This window comes from Anabrus simplex, unplaced genomic scaffold, assembly GCF_040414725.1.
Source record: "Anabrus simplex isolate iqAnaSimp1 unplaced genomic scaffold, ASM4041472v1 ctg00000132.1, whole genome shotgun sequence".
NCBI classification, from domain to species: domain Eukaryota; kingdom Metazoa; phylum Arthropoda; class Insecta; order Orthoptera; family Tettigoniidae; genus Anabrus; species Anabrus simplex.
The window spans coordinates 68,038-84,874 of record NW_027130081.1 but is presented as its reverse complement, the minus strand read 5'-3'; the positions used below and the strand labels follow the sequence as shown (position 1 = coordinate 84,874).

General features: G+C 47.7%; 2 non-coding genes across 2 annotated transcripts; both read right to left on the bottom strand.

The window, feature by feature from the left end:
• Positions 1 to 2,116: 2,116 nt before the first annotated feature.
• On the bottom strand, positions 2,117 to 2,235 carry LOC137503565 (5S ribosomal RNA). The gene has a single exon (XR_011019235.1). It is a non-coding gene; the product is annotated as a 5S ribosomal RNA (ribosomal RNA).
• A 10,893-nt stretch (positions 2,236 to 13,128) lies between these two features.
• LOC137503564 (5S ribosomal RNA) lies at positions 13,129 to 13,247 on the bottom strand. The gene has a single exon (XR_011019234.1). It is a non-coding gene; the product is annotated as a 5S ribosomal RNA (ribosomal RNA).
• Between the last annotated feature and the right edge of the window lie 3,590 nt (positions 13,248 to 16,837).

Here is a 16,837-nt window from a genome sequence, read left to right as displayed (position 1 = left end):
ATAGTTAATGAAACCGTATAATGAAAGGTACAGACTTAAGAGCAAGTGGCGTACTGGCTTATTATCCCTCCCTTCCAGGACCCTTCTTGCAACCACTAACCACCACCTACACCCCTGCCCAAGCAGTATTCGAGCATCGGGCTGTGTGATGTGGTCGCCTTAGAAGTTTGTGCTAGACAATACCCCAAAGAAAGTAGGTGGTTTAAGACAGGCAATAAAGTTTTAAGTTTTACTCCTCTTCCCTCAAATATGAAGAGAAGTACACCATAATGAGGGGTACTAAGCCATTTAAATTCATGACAGAGACCTGATGATTCTTAGCCCTGCTGATCTAGGGTGACACTTGATATAACCAGGCCAGACCCAGTACCTGAATATTTTTAGGTTATCCAAGCCAAACCTGGGTTATATATTGCCCGAAATATGTAGCATCTACCCTGTAATTAGAAGATGCAGGTGTGACTTCACGACTGGTGATGATATAACGGAGCACAATTTAGCATGTTAGGTACTAGTAGATCCACGATCAGCCCTAGCCGTGTCTGATGCAGAAATCCTAACCTGACTTGGGAAGAACGGTAACTTATTTCTTTCTTTCTTTCTTTCTTTCTTTCTTTCCTTGAACGCTAGCCTGTAGTAGTAAGGCAAGAGGCAGTGATCAGGTGGTCAGCAAAAGGACACATTATTGCTTGAGTTCGAAATTGTCCACTGCCTTAAGTAATAGTCGTATTAGTAGCAGTAATGGTGGTGGTGGTACTACTAGTAAGGTTATGTTCACTATTATCTTACGCCTTTCGTAGATGCCGAGGTGCCGGAAGTTTGTCCCGCAGGAGTTCTTTTTATGCGCCCATATCTACAGACCATCGAAATATCACACGAGTGAGCCGGTGTCGAACCTGTCAAGTAGGGCTCAGAATGGTCTAATTTTAATTCTAGGACGGTAACAGTAACTATACGGAGTTCCGATTCGTTCTACTCAATTTATCACTTGCCAAAAGATCGGTCAGCTGACGTACAAACAACAAAAACGAGTGCTTTCCTCCCTTCACCTAACCTAAAACGTCACGACTCTTTGAACTAACCCTTGTCGTCAAAAGGTTACCTTCTCAGTCTTATTTGAAGGGCGTCTCGTCTTTGATAGAAATGAAAGAGTTTTACAAGTTCCTAGGCTTCTACAAGTTCCTAGGCTTCAAAACTACGTTACATCGCAACACACGCACTTCGAAGATAGCGGGCTGTGTGTAGGCCACTGTACTGCACTGGTGCCCTACCGTTCGTAAGGAAGCCCGGGAGAGACACGAGCGTACTACAAACTTGTAACTTATTGCCGAACCGTGTCGTAATTTGAATAGCTACTTACCTGAAAGAACATAAAAGGAAATTGTTCGACTCTTTGAGGGGCTGCTAAATGCCGCGGTCGGTTGCTAGGACATGGCTTTCATTGTAATCACGACAGTGTCGATGACGTTGCATGGAAACCACCTTCCTCGCGATTTTCAAGGTGGGCGGGGAGTTTAGAAGCCTCGTTCCGCCCTTTAATAATCTTAATATTGGGAGAAATAGGACGTAGAATGATGTTATGTGCCATAAGAGGCCTGCAGGATAAGCTACACTAACCTAAAAGAATAAGAACAGCAAGTTTAGACATAGGGACGTACGATAGGAGGTACGAAAGTTAAAATCCTGGCACGAGTAATTGGAAGCGGTGCTAGGCTCAGCAAGGGTCCCCTAGGTCGACACACACACACACACACACACACACACACACACACACACACACACAGAGAGAGAGAGAGAGAGAGAGAGAGAGAGAGAGAGAGACGACGAATAATAATAATAATAATAATAATAATAATAATAATAATAATAATAATAATAATAACAACAACGATGATGATGATGTCGCCGCCGCCAGGTTAGGCCGGTCACCTAGGAGGAAATGCAATACTACGCTAAGCTTCGTTCCTGTATAGCCACGGGGTCGAAGAGCAGCAAAAGGTCTAGCTAGTTTCAGACGTAACAAAAAACGTGATTTAAGCAATTTCTGCTGGCCTGAGGCAAAAGTTGAAAGTAAGTTGTCGTACTGGGACTGGGAAACTTGGTAAAAAGGGAATTGAGCCAACGGCACGTGGTGTTCCCAAGCGGTCACCCATCCAAGTACTGACCACGCCCAATGTTGCTTAACTGCGGTGATCGGACGAGAACCGGTGTATTCAACATGGTATGGCCGTTGGCGAGAGAACGGAGCTTGAAACGTCCATACGAACCGCAAAGCGAGTTTCCTGGAGGTCTTTGTGGCGCGGGGGCGTTGGCAATGGTGCAGGGGTGTGCTCGGAGGTCGCCGTCGCGGAGCGGGCGCGGGTGGTTGTCGCGCTCCGCGGCGAAACGTACCCTAACTCGACTTAACCCCACTTCTCGTAACCTAACCCCAAAAAAACGCGCGCGCTGGCGCGCGCGCGCACACACACACGGGAAGTGTCGAGGGTTGTAATAATAATAATAATAATAATAATAATAATTACTGAAGGTGGTTGTGAAGGGGCCGGCGCTGTAGCGCAGGGGCAGCGTGCCTGCCTCGTAGCTGGGGGGCCCGGGTTCAATTCCCGGCCAGGCAAAGGAATTTTACCTCGATCTAATGGCTGCTTTGAGGTCCACTCAGCCTGCTTGCTTAGGGGCTGTAGTGCCATGGGGCTTGGTCTGGTTTTCATTGTAAAGGACAAAGCAGGAGGATTTTTAGCAATAAGGTAATGTAGTAGTAGTAGTAGTAGTAGTTCTTCCCTCCTTAGCTTATGATTTGAATGTTTTGCACTGTCTTTCGATGTATATGAAGTAGGACAGATAGATAAAATCAGAGTGGAGTTGATAACAAGGCTAACAGATGCTGCTCTTTTTTTTAAAGGTGTGGTGGCCCTGAAAAGGGCCGTTTGTTAAGAATGCAGCAAGGCAGAAAACCTGGCACCTTACTTGGAGCTGGTGTATTTGGTAACTGCCTTGGTACCCTCACTGACGGCGTGCTTGGCCAGCTCACCGGGCAACAGGAGGCGGACGGCAGTCTGGATCTCCCGACTGGTGATGGTGGAGCGCTTGTTGTAGTGGGCCAGACGGGAAGCCTCAGCGGCGATGCGCTCGAAGATGTCGTTGACAAAGCTGTTCATGATGCTCATCGCCTTGCTGGAGATGCCAGTATCAGGATGTACCTGTTTAAGCACCTTGTAGATGTAGATGGCATAGCTTTCCTTCCTCTTGCGCTTCTTCTTCTTGTCTCCCTTGGAGATGTTCTTCTGGGCCTTGCCGGCTTTCTTGGCTGCCTTTCCGCTTGTCTTGGGTGGCATGGTTGTCTGGGATGTCTCCTAGAAAGTAAATTTTTCGGCCCCCTTGCAATTCTTTTTAAGACCGAGAGGGCTGCATGCGACTAGCCAATGAGCGCAAGCTTACTGCAGCCTTATTGGTTGGCTCGTAACGTTGAGCAACCTTGCAGGCTACAAAACTGGTGCGCAGAGTGATTCGGTATCATTTTCCCTTCGAAGTAGAGCAGCAGAGCATCATAGCATCATGTCAGGACGAGGAAAGGGAGGAAAAGTGAAGGGCAAGTCCAAGAGTCGCTCCAGCCGTGCAGGCCTGCAGTTCCCTGTCGGCCGTATCCACCGTCTCCTCCGCAAGGGAAACTACGCTGAGCGAGTGGGTGCTGGGGCTCCTGTGTACCTGGCTGCAGTCATGGAATACCTGGCAGCTGAAGTTCTTGAGTTGGCGGGCAATGCAGCCCGTGACAACAAGAAGACCAGGATCATCCCTCGTCACTTACAGTTGGCCATCCGTAACGACGAGGAGTTGAACAAGTTGCTGTCTGGAGTGACCATTGCCCAGGGTGGTGTTCTGCCCAACATCCAGGCAGTGCTCCTGCCTAAGAAGACCGAGAAGAAGGCTTAAGTTCCTGTTCTCGGTCAGGGCGTTGGCTCACCGGAAAAATATAAATAAACGGCCCTTTTCAGGGCCACCAACTCCTTAAGATAAGAGCTGTTTGTCTATCATGCTGCTATAGCTATCTTAGCAGAAGTATGGAGAAATCCTGAAGTGATAGAGCAGTTCAGACAACTCTCCTAATAATAATGATAATAATAACAATAATGAGACACTGCAAATATGAGGGCATCTGTAACATTAGCCAGGAGAGCACAAGAATAGCCTTTCCTTTGAGGTTATTTATTTAAGGGGGAAATGAGTAAGGTAGCTCCAGGCCCCTCTTAATATTTAATTTTCAGAAGGGAAGGAAGAAGGAAGTACATTATAGATTTCTTTTCATTTCATTTATGCTGTATAATTCTGTTCTTGACTGCTGGATACTACCAACCTATGCATGTAAGAACACACACTTAACTAGAAAGGAAAGGAAAGGATACTTAAAGTAGTATATTTACAATACTTTGTCTTTTAGACGTGCACAGCAAGGAAGATAATGTTTGTTTTCTCTTGTTAGCATTAAAATGTAGACATCATAACTGATAATGAGGGCTTTTTTCCGTGCAGGTTTCGGGGAGATGACTGTTTTGAGAGGGAGAATAGCGCAAGCTACGTTAGAGGAGTACTGTAAGTGGGACTCTGTGCTCTTTTGAGAGGTAAGTGGTGGCCCTGAAAAGGGCCGTTTTTTAAATACTGCATGCTCACAAACGGGAGCACGCTCGGAGGAGACTTAACCACCAAAACCGTACAGGGTGCGTCCCTGCCTCTTGAGAGCATAGACGACATCCATGGCGGTCACGGTCTTCCTCTTGGCGTGCTCGGTGTAGGTGACGGCATCCCGGATAACGTTCTCCAGGAATACCTTGAGCACGCCACGGGTCTCCTCGTAGATAAGTCCCGAAATACGCTTGACTCCACCTCTGCGAGCGAGACGTCTGATGGCAGGCTTAGTGATGCCCTGGATGTTGTCTCGGAGCACCTTCCTGTGACGCTTGGCGCCTCCTTTGCCGAGTCCCTTGCCTCCCTTGCCTCGTCCGGTCATGATAGATCAGTAGAGCTGCGAGTTCAGAGCTAGAATGCGGCTGGCACTCGAGGCCCCTCGCTTTTGTTGAAAGTGCCTGGCCCCGGTGACGTCAGCACCGCCCGGCCAATGGGAGTGCAGCTGCTACCGAGGGTGGGGGAAGCGAAGCAATAAAACAGTCGGGCAGCAAGCCCCCGAACCATTCTTCCTGGGACGAGTCGACAGTGAGCACGTGATGGCCCGTACTAAGCAGACTGCACGTAAATCTACCGGAGGCAAGGCCCCGCGCAAGCAACTGGCCACCAAGGCTGCCCGTAAGAGCGCGCCTGCCACCGGAGGAGTGAAGAAGCCTCATCGCTACAGGCCCGGTACCGTGGCCCTGCGTGAGATCAGACGCTACCAGAAGAGCACTGAGCTTCTGATCCGCAAGCTGCCCTTCCAGCGGCTGGTGAGAGAGATAGCTCAGGACTTCAAGACCGACCTGCGCTTCCAGAGCTCGGCTGTCATGGCCTTGCAGGAGGCCAGTGAGGCCTACCTGGTGGGTCTTTTTGAAGACACCAACTTGTGTGCCATCCACGCCAAGCGTGTCACCATCATGCCTAAGGACATCCAGCTCGCCCGCCGCATCCGTGGCGAACGTGCCTAAGTCCGGTGCTTGTCTTATGGCTGGAGCTTTACCAAACGGCCCTTTTCAGGGCCACCAAAATTTCCTAGAAGAGTAGTTATTGTCTCTCTGGTCTAGGATAGAAGGAAAACGAAAAGAAAAAAAGCTAGTGGTTCCTCTAGGTTCAAGGAAAAATCTAAGAGTAACAGAATATAATAATAATAACAATAATAATAATAATAATAATAATAATAATAATAATAATAATAATCTTGAGTATTGAGTACAATAATTCATTAATTAATATCTAGGACGTGATAGTAATAATAATAATAATAATAATAATAATAATAATAATAACAACAACAACAGCAACAGCAAAAGTGCAGTAAGTAAGGATAAAGAAAAATGTAGTTAAGTACAATAATAATGAAATTTGAAGAGTGAGTCGCCCCGCAATGAGACAAACTAGCCTGTTTAGGAGGCAGAGATAGGAGAGGCCAGGGTTCCAGCCTTGGACAGTGACTGACATAATATGCTCTCTTGGGGAATAAAATTGATGGCCCTGATAAGGGCCGTTTTTCCTCTGCTCCTACGAGAGCAAGAGGTGCGTGTAGAAGGAAGCAAGAACATGAAATGTCCTCACTTCCTTTTTGCTGGTGCCTTTTTAGGCGAGGCCTTGGGCTTAGCGGCCTTTTTAGGCTTAGGTGCCTTAGGTTTCTTAGTGGGCACCTTGGCGGCCTTCTTAGCCTTGGAAGGAGCCTTCTGCTTGGGTTTGGGAGCAGGAGCGGCCTTCTTCTTCTCGGCAGGCTTTTTGGAAATGGCTTTCTTGGCTGCAGCCTTGGCTCCACCAGCCTTCTTCGCCTTGGGGATGCGCTTCTCCTTGGGGGCAGCGGACCGCTTGACAGGGGCTGCGCTGGCCTTCTCCGGCTTGGCAGCCGAAGCGAGCTTGAAGGAACCTGAAGCTCCCTTCCCCTTGGTCTGGACCAGCTCTCCGGAAGCCACGGCAGATTTCAGGTACTTCTTGATGAAAGGGGCCAGCTTCTCAGAGTCCACCTTGTAGTTGGCAGAGATGTACTTCTTGATAGCCTGCAGAGAAGATCCACCTCGTTCCTTCAGGCTCTTGATGGCACTGCCCACCATCTCGGAGGTTTTCGGATGGGCAGGCTTGGTGCGAGGTTTCTTCGATGCAGAAGCCTTGCTCTTCTTGGGCGACGCCTGGGCCGGAGCCGAGGCGGGTGCAGATGCTGCCGATGCTGTTGCTGTGTCAGCCATGGTCACGATGAGAATGTGTTCGCGCGCCCTGGTCATCCGTATGTTCCACCTATCTCCGAGGAGATAGGTGGTTTGTAACGTGCCGATACCGGTGCGCTATTCCGCGCTCCTCTGTCGGACTGTTGTGTGTGTTAGTGTCAGTTGTGTGAATTATTGTGTTTTATTTGACAGTTTATGTATGCTCATGGTCACCCATCCAGTGGGTGACCACGCTCAATGTTGCTTTGACAGTATGTGTGCTCGCGGTCACCCATCCAGTGGGTGACCACGCCCGATGTTGCTTTGGCAGTTTGTGTGTGTATTTTATTTTTATTGTTGTGTGTGTGAGTGTTGATCGTATGTGTTATGTGTGTGTGGCCGTGTGTGTATGTGTGTAACCAAGACTCGCTACATTCAGTGTCACGGTGACACAGCAGTACGTGTTTGTCGGTTGTGGTTGTTCTGGGGTGACCAGGAGCAGACCACACCCTCTTGCGTTCGGAGGTTTGCAATGGGAATTACCGACGTCGTTAAGCAGTGACTCATACATAGGTGACTGGCGCCACCATATTTGTGTGAGTGTGCGGTGTTAAATTTGGAAAAGCATCGGTTAGGTGTTAATTTCTGAGGAAAATATTGAGCATCTGTAATTGGCAGTTTGTTGGCACCCGCATCGGCTGTACCCTTGTTCTGTGGTTTAGGAAGTGAGGGTTTAATTTGGGAAGAAAGATTCTTGGCGGGACGTGGATACTTGGTCTTGGATTCAGGGGCTCAGCTACTCGATCCACTGAGTTGACCCTGAATTGTAAGCAGTTAGTTGAAGGGGGGGGGGATAGGGGGCGGGGACAGGGAGGGAACCAACAGTCCAGGTTCTCGTCCAGGGAGAGTGATGTCCCTGGCCAGGGAGAGTGAAGTCCCTAGTTTTAACGAGAGAGGAAGGTTGGCTGGGCACTCGTCCCGGGTAGGAGTCCTAGGCATAAGGAGAATGAAGTCCCTATGTTTTACGAGTGAGGGAAACCGGTCGCAGGCGAGGAGGGTGCCTTTGACCGGGGGGGGGTCCTAGGTTACAGTGCGAACCGTAAAGAAGGACTTGGATGGGGGAGATCATGGGGCAGGGAGGGGTACGTTTGATTTAACGGTCAAACGCACTAGGCGGACCAATTTGTGGCTATCAGTTACCCTCTGTTGCCCGAGTCGTGACAGGGCTAGTTTTTTATACGTGGTTAACGCCACAGACAAGTCACGAACTCAGGACAGCAGGGCAACGTCAGTTACGTAGTCTGTTGCAGGGCTGCCGCGTAGACTCGAACTTGGAGACCTGTACATGCTGTACTTGACTTGGAAGCAGTACAAGGGCTGTAACAAGTCTAAAAACGGCGGTTTACTTGAAGTGAGCAGACTATGAGGCTTGATTGGTCGCTGGATTGATAGCCGCGCTGTGATTGGTCGGTGGCGCTTGACGGGCCAGCACGGGGTGAGGACCCGGCTGGAGGTGGCCGCGGGAGCCACGAGCTCCCGCACTTGGCGGCCATGTTGGATTTGCTGGGTGGGCTAGCTCCTTGGCTGCTAGCCCGGCTGCTACGATGCTTCCCTCTCACGCACCCCCAGCCCCCGCAGGGGCAGAGGAAAAACAGAGCCAAGATGGAGTGGCTCCGTCCAGGCGGAGTGCTAGGCCTGGACGTGTTGTCTCCCCTGGTTATCTGAGTGTATCAGGCTACTCGGACCGCGCAGGAAACAGCAGTGGCTGGCTGTCGGGTGGGTTGCGCGGCGACAAGTTGGGGACGTGCTTCCTAGCTCCTTTCTCGTGCTCCCTGCGTCTTTAAGGGGTGGGTTACAATCAGGGTTCGGTTAGGAAGGGATAGTCAAAGGTTTGACGCTGCTCCTCAGGTGGCAGAAGTACTCGTCACCTTGCTTCGGGCGTCCTGATGGAGGTGCGTTCGATGGGCAGCATTTCACCAGCCGCCTCTCCATGCCGACGTTTAGGGGCGGCCGTCGTCGTCGCGACGCCCCCGGGAGTGACCCCCTCTTACCTGAAGGAAGCCCAATCCTTCCTCTAGCAATGGAGCTGAACGGCCATCCTCAGGCTCTAACCCCTTCCGAGTGAGAGCAAAGGCAAGTCAGCCTTTAGGTAGTTTTCCACAGAGTGAAGCAGACCTGCTGTAATCTGCCTCTTGTAGCTTTGCTTGAAAGGACCTACAGGATAAAGGACATAAGTTAGAAGCTAGCCTCCATGACTCGTTCGACTCCTGCTTTCCTGCTGGTAGCGCCAATCTCGTAAAGTCCTAGCCTTTAGGCCTCTATTTATAAGGCTCTCAACTCTGTACAGTCTCTCACATCCAGCAGCTTTCAGCCCCTGTCGGGGGTCGAAAGCTCAGGTTGGGAAAAGGGACAGCCTGCCCAAGGGAACCTCTAGATGTTTCTTAGGGCATAATTAAATTTCCAGTTCGCTACAGAGCCTGTACCGCCTCAGGAGAGGCTTCACCCCTCGCCTGCTGGATGGAGGCATTGTGAGTCGTATCTTACTGCCTCCAGTGGGCTGCGAAGGCAGGATCGAGAACACCGTGACGGAGGAAGGGGCAGTCAGTCCAGACTCTTCAAAGAACAGATTTCCTGTACCAGGAGATGATAAGTCTGTCAGTTTGATAGACCTGGCAACATCCCTTACCTTCGGTCAAATTTCTTTAGGATGAGAGACCCTTTGAGACAGCAACTCAGCAGATTTATTGGAAGGAAGGAAGGAAGGAAGGAAGGAAGGAAGGAAGGAAGGAAGGAAGGAAGGAAGGAAGGACCATGGTTTCCCAACAAACTTCTCTGCAAGACATTGCCACAACTTACAAGGGAAAAAATGTAAAGGTTTGAGGTGCTGCAACACTCATACAGCTAACATCTCACTTAAATGGTCCTGAAAGAAAGAAAGAAAGAAAGAAAGAAAGAAAGAAAGAAAGACAGAAAGAAAGAAAGAAAGAAAGAAAGGAAAATAATAATAATAATAATAATAATAATAATAATAATAATAATAATAATAATAATAATAATAATAATAATAATAAGAAGAAGAAGAAGAAGAAGAAGAAGAAGAAGAAGAAGAAGAAGAAGTTGTGTTTAATGACCCTTCAATAGGAGTTTATTTTTTGAGAGAAGCTAGTGTTTTTACCTTGAATATGTATACTCTGAACGAGGTGAAGCAGAATTTGAAGCCAACTGATCGCGCCGAGACTCGATCTTGCTACCCACCTTCATCATACAGAGTAGCGTATGACGATGATGATGATGATGATGATGATGATGATGATGATGGTAGTAATAACTGTATCCAAAATTCAGGTAACATCAGTTTTTACTCGCAAAATGGTTTCATGATTTCTTTGGCTAAGAGAACCAAGCGGTAACCCTAACCTCGAAAATGAATTGTCGCTCTCGATTTATAAGATGCCCTTTCTTTCTTCGGCCTAGTCGCTATCTAGTCGGCAGTCGTTTGAAATCGTGCAGGTTTCTGCATGGTTCGACGTGCGTATCCTACTAGCAGTTGAAGTCAGCGTGAAATTAAGTACAGTACAGTAACTATGTGTAAGATCTCCTTCACTTGGTGAGACAAGTTGTAGGGCCAAATAAAGGTACAGAGAGCAGAGAGAGCATTACATAACATAGAGCTAAATATGCACTGTACTTGGGTTGATGGTGTATTATACTGAACGCCCTCTTCCCCCCCTCCCCCTGCCATTACATCTTTACTGAATGATTCTGCACAACGTTCCCTGCTGTTAATATTAATCCCCTACTGGGTTTTAGCTTAACGGTATCACTCGGTAATCATCATCATCATGACAGCCTCTGTCCTTCATGCTAAAAATCAGCTGCAGAGAAAAGGACCCTTTGTGTTCTTGCCATTATTATTATTATTATTATTATTATTATTATTATTATTATTATTATTATTATTATTATTATTATTATTATCATTATCATTTACCTCAGCGAATGAAAGCCCATGTATGAACATTTTTTTGTACATAAGCAACGATCAGCTGCTTTACCGACACCTTGTAATCCAAGAAAGAAAGAAAGAAAGAAAGAAAGAAAGAAAGAAAGAAAGTAAGTATAGGGGTACCTAACCACTCCTGAAAACTACTTTCATTGAAGGTTGTACTAGGCCAAACTCTAGAGACCTCTTACTAAATGGTACCATACTACAGGGCAGGTGTAAAAAATAGTTAATGAAACCGTATAATGAAAGGTACAGACTTAAGAGCAAGTGGCGTACTGGCTTATTATCCCTCCCTTCCAGGACCCTTCTTGCAACCACTAACCACCACCTACACCCCTGCCCAAGCAGTATTCGAGCATCGGGCTGTGTGATGTGGTCGCCTTAGAAGTTTGTGCTAGACAATACCCCAAAGAAAGTAGGTGGTTTAAGACAGGCAATAAAGTTTTAAGTTTTACTCCTCTTCCCTCAAATATGAAGAGAAGTACACCATAATGAGGGGTACTAAGCCATTTAAATTCATGACAGAGACCTGATGATTCTTAGCCCTGCTGATCTAGGGTGACACTTGATATAACCAGGCCAGACCCAGTACCTGAATATTTTTAGGTTATCCAAGCCAAACCTGGGTTATATATTGCCCGAAATATGTAGCATCTACCCTGTAATTAGAAGATGCAGGTGTGACTTCACGACTGGTGATGATATAACGGAGCACAATTTAGCATGTTAGGTACTAGTAGATCCACGATCAGCCCTAGCCGTGTCTGATGCAGAAATCCTAACCTGACTTGGGAAGAACGGTAACTTATTTCTTTCTTTCTTTCTTTCTTTCTTTCCTTGAACGCTAGCCTGTAGTAGTAAGGCAAGAGGCAGTGATCAGGTGGTCAGCAAAAGGACACATTATTGCTTGAGTTCGAAATTGTCCACTGCCTTAAGTAATAGTCGTATTAGTAGCAGTAATGGTGGTGGTGGTACTACTAGTAAGGTTATGTTCACTATTATCTTACGCCTTTCGTAGATGCCGAGGTGCCGGAAGTTTGTCCCGCAGGAGTTCTTTTTATGCGCCCATATCTACAGACCATCGAAATATCACACGAGTGAGCCGGTGTCGAACCTGTCAAGTAGGGCTCAGAATGGTCTAATTTTAATTCTAGGACGGTAACAGTAACTATACGGAGTTCCGATTCGTTCTACTCAATTTATCACTTGCCAAAAGATCGGTCAGCTGACGTACAAACAACAAAAACGAGTGCTTTCCTCCCTTCACCTAACCTAAAACGTCACGACTCTTTGAACTAACCCTTGTCGTCAAAAGGTTACCTTCTCAGTCTTATTTGAAGGGCGTCTCGTCTTTGATAGAAATGAAAGAGTTTTACAAGTTCCTAGGCTTCAAAACTACGTTACATCGCAACACACGCACTTCGAAGATAGCGGGCTGTGTGTAGGCCACTGTACTGCACTGGTGCCCTACCGTTCGTAAGGAAGCCCGGGAGAGACACGAGCGTACTACAAACTTGTAACTTATTGCCGAACCGTGTCGTAATTTGAATAGCTACTTACCTGAAAGAACATAAAAGGAAATTGTTCGACTCTTTGAGGGGCTGCTAAATGCCGCGGTCGGTTGCTAGGACATGGCTTTCATTGTAATCACGACAGTGTCGATGACGTTGCATGGAAACCACCTTCCTCGCGATTTTCAAGGTGGGCGGGGAGTTTAGAAGCCTCGTTCCGCCCTTTAATAATCTTAATATTGGGAGAAATAGGACGTAGAATGATGTTATGTGCCATAAGAGGCCTGCAGGATAAGCTACACTAACCTAAAAGAATAAGAACAGCAAGTTTAGACATAGGGACGTACGATAGGAGGTACGAAAGTTAAAATCCTGGCACGAGTAATTGGAAGCGGTGCTAGGCTCAGCAAGGGTCCCCTAGGTCGACACACACACACACACACACACACACACACACACACACACACACACAGAGAGAGAGAGAGAGAGAGAGAGAGAGAGAGAGAGAGACGACGAATAATAATAATAATAATAATAATAATAATAATAATAATAATAATAACAACAACGATGATGATGATGTCGCCGCCGCCAGGTTAGGCCGGTCACCTAGGAGGAAATGCAATACTACGCTAAGCTTCGTTCCTGTATAGCCACGGGGTCGAAGAGCAGCAAAAGGTCTAGCTAGTTTCAGACGTAACAAAAAACGTGATTTAAGCAATTTCTGCTGGCCTGAGGCAAAAGTTGAAAGTAAGTTGTCGTACTGGGACTGGGAAACTTGGTAAAAAGGGAATTGAGCCAACGGCACGTGGTGTTCCCAAGCGGTCACCCATCCAAGTACTGACCACGCCCAATGTTGCTTAACTGCGGTGATCGGACGAGAACCGGTGTATTCAACATGGTATGGCCGTTGGCGAGAGAACGGAGCTTGAAACGTCCATACGAACCGCAAAGCGAGTTTCCTGGAGGTCTTTGTGGCGCGGGGGCGTTGGCAATGGTGCAGGGGTGTGCTCGGAGGTCGCCGTCGCGGAGCGGGCGCGGGTGGTTGTCGCGCTCCGCGGCGAAACGTACCCTAACTCGACTTAACCCCACTTCTCGTAACCTAACCCCAAAAAAACGCGCGCGCTGGCGCGCGCGCGCACACACACACGGGAAGTGTCGAGGGTTGTAATAATAATAATAATAATAATAATAATAATTACTGAAGGTGGTTGTGAAGGGGCCGGCGCTGTAGCGCAGGGGCAGCGTGCCTGCCTCGTAGCTGGGGGGCCCGGGTTCAATTCCCGGCCAGGCAAAGGAATTTTACCTCGATCTAATGGCTGCTTTGAGGTCCACTCAGCCTGCTTGCTTAGGGGCTGTAGTGCCATGGGGCTTGGTCTGGTTTTCATTGTAAAGGACAAAGCAGGAGGATTTTTAGCAATAAGGTAATGTAGTAGTAGTAGTAGTAGTAGTTCTTCCCTCCTTAGCTTATGATTTGAATGTTTTGCACTGTCTTTCGATGTATATGAAGTAGGACAGATAGATAAAATCAGAGTGGAGTTGATAACAAGGCTAACAGATGCTGCTCTTTTTTTTAAAGGTGTGGTGGCCCTGAAAAGGGCCGTTTGTTAAGAATGCAGCAAGGCAGAAAACCTGGCACCTTACTTGGAGCTGGTGTATTTGGTAACTGCCTTGGTACCCTCACTGACGGCGTGCTTGGCCAGCTCACCGGGCAACAGGAGGCGGACGGCAGTCTGGATCTCCCGACTGGTGATGGTGGAGCGCTTGTTGTAGTGGGCCAGACGGGAAGCCTCAGCGGCGATGCGCTCGAAGATGTCGTTGACAAAGCTGTTCATGATGCTCATCGCCTTGCTGGAGATGCCAGTATCAGGATGTACCTGTTTAAGCACCTTGTAGATGTAGATGGCATAGCTTTCCTTCCTCTTGCGCTTCTTCTTCTTGTCTCCCTTGGAGATGTTCTTCTGGGCCTTGCCGGCTTTCTTGGCTGCCTTTCCGCTTGTCTTGGGTGGCATGGTTGTCTGGGATGTCTCCTAGAAAGTAAATTTTTCGGCTTTTTTTTTTTTTTTTTTTTTTTTTTTTTTTGTTGATGGCCAGTGGATGGGAGCCCCGGGGCGAAGATAATGCCCCCCTACTCATCTGTTTCCAAGGTTTGCCGATGAGGCAGGAAGTCTCTGTTCGCGCTACACTGGTGGGGGATAAAGCAATCTGTCAGATAGACCAAGGGCCTATCGTCAGAGAAGAAACCCCCTCATCGCTACTAATTTGTGCTCAAGAGAGTAATTTATTAGGAAATTGGGTCCTTCTTAACAAACGGCACTTAACAGGGGAAAAATTTTGACGTAATTTAGTGGGTCATTGGTATTAATTTGCAAAAGGCCGAAAGGGTTGGCAGGTTCGAATTTTAAAACAGATCATAAGTGATCCAAGGGCCACGGTACTTCAGGCGAGTCCGCGGCTTCTTGGTCCTCATGATCCGTTTTAATAAAAGAATACCAGGGTCCTCTGATAGGTTCGAGAGGATCCTAGCCCTGGTCATCCTCACTATTTTATTTATCTGAGATCTAAGTGTGGGGATACGAAGCTCAGCCCGTATCCTCTTGTTAGATTTCAGATATGGTGCTCTGGTCATCATTCGTAGTGTCTTATTCTGAAAGGTTTGTAATTTGGAAAGCGGAGTCTTGGCAATATAGCCCCAGGCCTCGCAGCCATACAGCAGGATGGGCCTAATACATGCTAGGTAAATATTTCTCTTGATGGTGGTAGAGATATATTTATTGCCTAGCAGAGGTCTCAGTGCTTTCATCCGTGCCGTGGCACGCTGCCGGGCCTGTTCTATATTGTATCTCCAGGACATAGTTCTGTCCAATATTAGGCCAAGGTATTTAATTTGGTTAGTCCAAGACACGGGGACGTTATTAATAGTGAGGCGATCAAGGTTAGGCCGGCGCCGGGTGAAAACAATTGCCTGTGTTTTATCCGCATTTATTTTCACCTTGTTCCGGAGACACCACTCCCAGAAGGAATCGATCCATTGTTGCAGTCGTCGGACGGCATAGTCATTTCGTTTCATGCCGATGTAAATGGCTATGTCATCCGCATACTGCTGGATCTCTACTCCGTCTCGTGTGGGAAGATCGTTCACATATAGGCCGTAGAGAGTGGGGCTCAGCACTCCACCCTGTGGGACTCCAGCTCTGAGTGCCCGAGGGGTAGATTGCTCCCCTTCACAGGAAATATAAAATTTCCTGTTAGTCAAATATGACTGAATAATTTTGACTAGGTATGCAGGAACTTGATATAGTTCCAGAAGTTTCACTATTAAATTATCGTGCCAGACAGTGTCGAAAGCTTTCTCTACGTCGAAAAATACTGCTGGCACGCTACGGCGCATATTGAACGACCTTGTGACATACTGTGTCAGGCGCAGCGCCGCAAGGGGGGCACTGCGCCTGGACCTGAACCCAAACTGCTCAGGTCGCAGTATGTTGCGGGTGCTTAGGTATCCATTGAGGCGTGAGAGAAGAAGTCTCTCGAATATCTTGGAGATATGTGATAACAGGGTTATCGGACGATAATTTTGAGGGAATAATTTATCCTTCCCTGGCTTCGGGAAGACTATCATTTTTCCAGTCTTCCAGACGTCAGGGAAGTATCCCAGTTTTATGCAGGCCGAAAAAATGGTAGCTAAGAAAATTACTGCCCTGTATGGCAGTGACTTAATTTCTTTATTTGTAACCCTGTCATCACCGGGAGACTTCTTCTCGTTTAAATTTTTAATAGCCCTGCGAACCTCGCGAGGCTGGAAGTCAGGTACGTTAAAGTCAGGTGTCCATTGTCTTTCGAAAGCCAAGGCTTTTCTGCGTATCTCACGGGTCCGTCGTTCGTCATCGTCATCGTCATCGTCAGCTAAGTTGTGAGTTACGCACTGGCTTTCAATAGTATCCGCGAAAGCCTCAGCTTTATCATAGGGGGAGAACACCAGGCCGTGCCGGCCGTGGATGGCACGCCGGGGTTCCTGGGTTCGAGTCAGACCGCGAGTGACACGCCAAAAGTCGCGTTCTGACTCATGCTCTGAAAGATGTCGGCAGAACTCCTCCCATCTTTCAATCTTACGCTCCAGCAAGCGATTGCGGACTTCGCGGGCTAATTCCTGGTATTCCGCCCGGTCAGCGGGGTCCCGGAATCGTTGCCATCTCTTCCTGTATCTATTTTTAATTTGGATCAAATCCTTAAGGAGATCCGGTGTGGTATCATCCTCAGAACCAGGACGGTGCTGAGAACGATTATTATTATTATTATTATTATTATTATTAATTTTGGCTGCTCGAATGATGTATTTCCGTGCATTGCTGACCTTATTATTAAGGTGCGCAATCGCACGGTCCACATCATTCTCGCTGGTGACCGGAAAGGTTTTCAAATTTTGTTGACATGCCACGTGAATTTGTGGTAGTCAAGATTTAATTTAGGTACAGGAAGTGACGGCTCTTCGAGCCTAACCCAGG